At 41.1% G+C, this 7,753-nt stretch overlaps 1 non-coding gene across 1 annotated transcript; it reads right to left on the reverse strand.

Moving 5' to 3' along the window:
- Positions 1–3,098: 3,098 nt before the first annotated feature.
- Trnal-aag lies at positions 3,099–3,180 on the reverse strand. The gene has a single exon. It is a non-coding gene; the product is annotated as a tRNA-Leu (tRNA).
- Positions 3,181–7,753: the final 4,573 nt, after the last annotated feature.

A 7,753-nucleotide genomic window follows, 5' to 3' on the forward strand; every position in this document is an offset into this window, starting at 1 on the left:
GAGTTACTAAACACAGCCATCCGAAACTCCTTCACCGAAGAAGACGAAGTAAATATCCTATAATTCGAATCAAGAACAGCTGCTAACATGAGTAACTTAGGAGTAGATGTTCTCGGAGTAGTGAATCAACTTAACTACAGCATTATGAACCACTTCATAAAGGCATGTCTTCCTGTCCATACTGTGTACAAATTAGGGTCCTTCAGAGTATGCTTATGCAATACCTCCATATTTAACAATCATAAACAACCATTCGCTAGACGAAAGATCCGTATCGAAAGACTGGAAAGTTGCTCAGGTCACACCAACATTCAAGAAAGGCAATAGACGTAATTCACTAAATTACAGGTCCATATCATTAACGTCGATATGCAGCAGAATTTTGCAACATATACTGTGTTCGAACATTATGAATCACCTCGAAGAGAACGGTCTATTGACAAATAGTCAACACGGCTTTAGAAAACATCTTTCTCGTGAAACACAACCCTCTCTGTTCACATGAGCTGTTGAGTGCTATCGACAAAGGATTTCAAATTGATTCCGTATTTCTAGATTTCCAGAGGGCTTTGGACACTGTACCACACAAGCAACAAGTAATCGAATTGCGTGCTTATGGAATATCGTATCATTTATTCGACTGGATTCGTGATTCCGTGTCAGAGAGGTCAGTAATTAACGGAGACTCATCCAGTACAACGGAAGTGATTTCCGGTATTCCTCAAAGTAATGTTATAGGTCCTCTGTTGTTCCTTATCTATGTAAACGATTTAGGCAACAGTCTGGGTCGCCATCGTAGGTTGTTTGCAGATAATGCTGTCGTTTATCGTGTAGTAAAATCATCAGAAGATGAAAGCAAATTGCAAAACGATATCGAGAAGATACCTGTGTGGTGAGAAAACCGGCAATTGACCCTAAATAATGAAAAAGTGTGAGGTCATTCATATGAGTCCTAAAAGGAATCCGTTTAACTTCGATTACACGATAAATCAGTCAAACCTAAAGGCCGTAAATTCAACAAACTTCCTAAGAATTACAACTATGAACAACTTATTGGAAAGAACACACACATCGAAACTGTTGTGGGGAACCAAAGACTGCTTTTAATTGGCAGAACAGTTAGAAGATGCAACAGACCTACTAAAGAAACAGCCTACACTACGCTTTTCCATCCTCTTTTGGAGTACTGCTGGGTGGTGCGGGATCTTTACCAGTTAGGATTAACGAAGTAATCGAGATAGTTCAAAGAGGAGCAGCATGTTTTGTACTATCGAGAAACAGTGGAATGATTATCACGGACATGGTGGTGGTGGTGCTGGTGGTGGTGGTAAGTTCCTGTGGGACCAAACTGCTGGGGTCATTGGTCCTTTGCCTTACACACTACTTAATGTAGCTTAAACTAACTTACGCTAAAGACAACACACTCACCATGACCGAGGGAGGACTCGAACATCCGACGAGGGGGAGCCGCGCGAACAGTGGCAAGGCGCCTAAGACCGCGCGGCTACCCCGCCCTGCCGAGATTAGGAAAATGGATTGTGACAATATTGGAACTCGTGTAACATACTTCAGAATTTAAAGTATTAGGTAGGTCCCACAAAATGGAAGGTGGATGTTATTCACTTGGAACTTGAATTAATTTCTTTTATTTTACATTGTTCGTATCTGATTTTATTTTTAATATTCTGTTTTGTTTCTACATTAGTATTTGTAATGATTCCTATTATTGCCGTATATACAAGTATTGTATAATACGTTGTTTATCACTATGAATATTGAACGAACCCCCGACGGGGAAGGCGCCTCAGAACGCGCTTCTATCCCGTGCGGCTCATGATGGACATGTTACAGGATTTATGATGGACATCATAAAAAAGGCGTTTTTCGCTGACGAAATTTCCATCACCAACTCTTTCCTCCGAATGTTACATAGGAGGAAACGATTACCATAATAAAATAAGGGAAATTAGAGCTCTCAAGGAAATATTTAGGAGTTCGTTTTCTCCGCGCGTCATTAGAGAATTTAATAACAGAGAATAATAGTGAAGTTGGTTCGATGGTCCCCTGACAGGTACTTAAGAGTGATTTATAGAGTATCCGTACAGACGTACATGTGGATGTAATTGTAGACAGCAACGCTAATGACTATCATGATCGCCATTGACACGTCAGCAAAGTGACATTATTGTGTCCAGTGCCGTCACACGAGACGATCAGACCTTACTTTTTCGAAATTCAACAGCGGATCACATTGATTGTCACTTGGGATCGGTATGTTGTGGTGTTGCAGCCTTTTGTTGCATCTACATTGAATAGTACTCCACAACTCCAAGAAACCTGGTTTCAATGGGAAATTACGACATCGCACACACACAATTAATGGCAGCTGTGTGAGATTTGTTCCGTAACCATGTCATCTCAAGATTCAGAGACATTCCTGGTCCCCAATATCACCAGATTTGTCCTTGTCTTTTTCGTTGTGGCTATTTTAGGAGTCAGATCTACACTACTCGGCCAAGAACAATGGATGCACTTAAGTAAAAAGAATTCAAGACGAAATTCGTCGCATTCCAGCTGAGACGTTGCAGCACTCAGTGAGCAACATCAAGAGTATATTGGAAGAATACATACATATATGAGGACGCCAGCTAGAGGACGTAACTTTCAAACGTTGATAATTTGGATTTATGTCTCTTAAAATGCAAGTTGTATTGGTTCCATTGCTGTCAATAATTTTTTTGTTGGATTTTTTCTGTTCTTATTGAGTTTTTCAGAAGTTCTCGTTTTACTGTGTCACGCTGTACCAGACGGCCCCAGCAGTGATGTAGGAAAACCCACAACATCCTCCGAACGACCGACTCCGTCCAAAGCAGGAACTCAACTACAAAGAGCCCAAGCTGCAAACGATCCGCGTTGGCTTCTACCTTCTAAAAATCTCCTTCCTGGCCAATAAGACGAGTTGATTACATGGTACATGTGCCACGCTATATCGATTGATTCCTTATGTGTCTCCTTGTTGCTGCCCAATTTACTTCGGTATACTTGTCAACGTTGCCTCGTTTTCCTCTTTTCTGACGTTCTATGGAAAGAAAAATACATGGCAGCGGTGGGATTCGAACCCACGCCTCCGAAGAGACTGGTGCCTTAAACCAGCGCCTTAGACCGCTCGGCCACGCTACCGCCGTGTGAGATTATTCCATTGTTACAAATAGACGTAAACACACACACACACACACACACACACACACACACAGAGAGAGAGAGAGAGAGAGAGAGAGAGAGAGAGAGAGAGAGAGGGAGGGAAACCGGAGCGTGTGGACGCGTGCGAAGACACGTCAGCACCCACAAGAGATAACGCACGTGCAGCCAGGAACGTCCACCACACTCGCAATGTTGTGTCATTACCGCTGATGTAATCTTACGGACCGTGACTCGGGTGAAGCAATCAGCTCTTAAGGCAACTATCTGAGGAATTACCTACTAACAATGTTTGTCTGAAGAAATAAGTGTACATTATCTGGGAACTTTCCTGTAGCTGAGGGCCTCCGATGACAGTAGCGTTACCTGATCTTCAGAAATAAATAAAAGTGTTGTTACCTCTGCTTTTTTACGGACCGTTCTTCCCAGCTCCCGTTGGTACATTGCAGTTACACATAAACTAAAACAGCGATATATGACATCAATACTTGTTCTTTGAGGGTCACATCAGCACAAGACACATTTTTTCAGTAAATAACTAAATGTAAAGCAAAACAGTACATAAGTATTTAACACATAATTACAATATAAGCTAAAAGAGCAAAACGTAACCCTTCCATATATAAATATACTGCTTACGGTAAGAGTAACTCCTGATATATTTTAAATTCCATTTTTCTTCAGTTGTTCTTTGTTGATAATTTGGCATCCCTTAAAAATTTTGCATCATCCTTTGCAAATTTATAAAACTCTTCACCAGAATGAATCATAATTTACCACTACTTGAAGCTCTCCTTTAAGTCCACAGAGCACCTCTTCCTGGTATCACGACACTTGTTTTCCATAAGCGAAAAAACTCTCTCAACAAAGGCATTGGAGCCTGGACATTAAACAAAAAACTAACAACTTCAAACAAGTTTGGGACGTTATGATCTGGCACTGTTGAGAAAAAATGAAGTCAGTTTGACATGTCACAACGTTCCTCGTTTACACTTTCTGGAAGATTATCACTGTAACTGCGGAACTCTTGATACATGTCATCAATGCACACATGATCGCTAAGATGAAGTATTTCTGCTGCATTGTCGAAATCTTGAAAATAAATTTCCATTCGTAGATGAAATGCTTCTAAAGATGCATACTTCTTAATTTCAGTAACATCGAGCTTGTCTCCAAAATACTTCTGCATATAAGTGTAGAAACTGGTGAAATATACAGGTATTTTCCTTTGCGATGGTGCAGATACCCCATTCATGAGTTTCTTGCTTTGCTGCCGTAGATGTTATCCTTGTTTCTTTGCTGGTTTTTTGTGGTGAGAAGCTCCAATTTTTCGTTTGTTTCTAAGATTCTTAAATTACGTCTTTACAGAGTCTTAGTAACTATTTCCAGCTGGCTTTCAGCATTTATAATGAAATGTTTGTAATTTACAGACAAGACTACTTGCTCAGGGTTATTATTAATGAAAACTATCGACAATAACTTAAGAGAACATCAGTACTGTGGAAATAACTTTTAACTGGATCAGAGTTATCTAGCAGTCTGGTTAAAGCAGAAGTCAACGAAAGCCGTCTAGTGGGGACGTGGTGAGGGACCTCAGTCCATTCCAAATTCATAGATTGAATAACTGATTTCAGTAGATCTTTTCTCTTCTCAGAGACTGAAATACCTAGATTACAGATTTTCAGTACAGAGTTCTCCACATAAATACCTAATTTGTGTTGTCAAATTTCATTACATTCTGTACAATATTGTTAGAACAGCTGGCCTTAAAAATATTCTAATGTTAGCAGATACACTGAATTTCTTTTCAGATATTAACATCTGCATTATCAGCATTGTACGATGATATCTGATTTACACTCAAGTTATGGCTTTCTAAGCTCTAGAGCACAAAATCAGTTATTTCTACAGAAGTTTCGTCGGCATTATCAACAAAATCAAGAAGTTTATTTTGAACTCGCTGCAGAGGATCAAATAAGCCTATAAATACTGAAATAAGTTTCCTGTTGTTTGTGTTTGGTGCATAAATCGCCAGAGAAAAGAATTTGGAATTTTTTCCTGGACTTTAACACTCTAGGAAGCTAGCACATTTTTCACAAGCACTTCTGCCTTCGGAAGTCCTCTTTTCTCGTTCAAGGCAGCTGTTGAATCGGTGAAAATATGGGATACTAATTTATTCCCACAGTCAAGGCTGAATTCAGCAACACAATCGCATTCATGTTTGTTATTTAAGTTTATAAAATAATTCGCGAGTTTAAAAATGCTTATATTTGAACTTTACTTCAGTTGATGTCCTTTATGTAGAGAATGTTGTCTGGGATCACCTAGTCCACCATGAAATATGGTACATTTTTTTCTGCACCCCATTCAATATGCTCTATCTTTATTTTCCCCCCGGTTTTACGCCTGAAAATAGTTTATCCCGCTGATTCAAATTCACGTGCTAATGCTGAAATTTTACTTTCTTGTTCGAAGGATTCTTTGAAACATAATTTTCACTATCATTTATTTATAATTGCCCCGTGTTAACAACTGTTAACTTGACCTAGGCGTTTGCTTGGACGAAATTCAAGAGAGCACAGAATACAAACAACACCAGTTGTGCTGGGGGGCTTAAACACTAGAACAAGCACGGACTCGAAGGACCTAATCTTTTTTTTTTCAGTTTTTACCAGAACTGGCATGCACAATAAAACAGGTCTCTGATCAGAGGTAGCCACATTTCAGGCTGAAAAAGTCCTCTCGTTTATGGTCCATGTTTAATCTGACTTTTGGACAGTTTTAAAGAATACGGAAAATTGGTGACTTCCAGCAAAGGAAAACGGAGGAGCGAAATGAAAACCAAAAACCGGAGGAATCAGATAAAACTGGTTATCTAAGGCTATTTCGGCATGTGAGGTCCCCATGGAAACATAAGGAATATAGCCCGTCCCTTGCCTGCAAGTCTGGTGCACGAGAAGGTGCGGTTCTATTAGGCTATTCACTGCGAAAGTAAATGATACCATTTTGAAAATCTCTGTGGGATGTATAAATTTTTCCTCAGTTTGTACAAAGCGATGCAATAATTTGGAGATGGTTATGATTCTACACTGATGCGCCAATGAATCTGCTATAAGTTTGCGTAATCAAATACAGAGATATGAACACAGACAGAATACGGCGCTGCGGTCGACAACGCCTATATAAGACTACAAGAGTCTGGCGCAGTTGTTAGATCGGTTATTGCTGCTACAATGGCAAGTTATATGGATTTAAGTGAGTTTCAGCGTGGTGTTTTAGCCGGCACACGACCTATGAAACACAGAATCTACGAGGTAGCGACGAAGTGGTGATTTTTGTCACGACCACCCGTGAATATCAGGAATACGGTAAAACATCAAATCTCCGAAATCGCTACCGCCGGGAAAAGTTCCTGTGAGAACGGAACCAACGTCGACTGAAGAGAACCGTTCCACGTGACGGAAGTACAACCCTTCCGCAAATTGCTGCAGATTTTAAAACTGGACCATCAACAAGTGCCATAGTAACATCATCGTTGTGGGCTTTCGGAGCCGAAGGGCCACTCATGGATCCTCGATGACTGCACGACACATAGCTTTACGCCTCGCCCGCGGACCCGTCAACACCGACAATGGAGTGTTAATGACTGGAAACATGACGCTTGGTCGGACGAGTGTCGTTTCAAACTGTATCTAGCGGGTGGACGCGTACGGATATTGAGACAACTCCATGAATCCATGGACATGTATGTCACCAGCGAAATGTTCAAGCATGTGGCGGCTCTATAATGGTGGGGGACGTATACAGTTGGAGTGATATCGGACCCCTGATACCTCTAGACGCGACTCTGGCAGTTGACACATACGTAAGTATCCTGCCTGATCACCTGCATCTATTCCTGTCCATTGTGTTCCCGACGGACTTGGGAAATTCCAGCAGGACAATGCGACACCCGACACGTCCAGAATTGCTACAGAGTAGCTCCAGGAACAGTCTTCTGGGTTTAAACACATCCGCTGGCCACCAAACACCCCAAATATGAACATTATTGAGCATATCATTCATTCATGGTGTCCGTTTCCTCCAGCACTACTCCAGACATTAGTCGAGTTCCAGCCACGTCGTGTTGCAGCAGTTCTGTCTGCTCGCGGGAGCCCTACACGATATTAGGCGGGTGTAACAGTTTCTTTGGCTCTTCAGTGTGTATACCGTCTACTAGACATGTAATGGCACCATTAAAATGTGTTAATTTCGTTGTTTAACGGACAGTGACAACATGTCACACAGCTCAACGATGGCAGAAAGAAGTTGCCGTAGTACTAAATAAAGCAAACAGCGCCAACTGTTCCTCACTATATGCTACGTAAGCTACGTCGGTGAAACTGCACGACGTTACTGCTCGTCTTGCTGAGCTTCACTTTGAAACTGCTGGCTGAATCTTTATAACCTCTGATCTGTTTCCGTCATTAGGGGACGAAACGTTAGAAACCCTACGCACGCTGGACCACGGCCTGATGCTCACAAAACAAAAGTAACTTAAATGAATTTTTCATCG

The sequence above is a fragment of the Schistocerca piceifrons genome, chromosome 1, assembly GCF_021461385.2.
Source record: "Schistocerca piceifrons isolate TAMUIC-IGC-003096 chromosome 1, iqSchPice1.1, whole genome shotgun sequence".
Lineage (NCBI taxonomy): Eukaryota > Metazoa > Arthropoda > Insecta > Orthoptera > Acrididae > Schistocerca > Schistocerca piceifrons.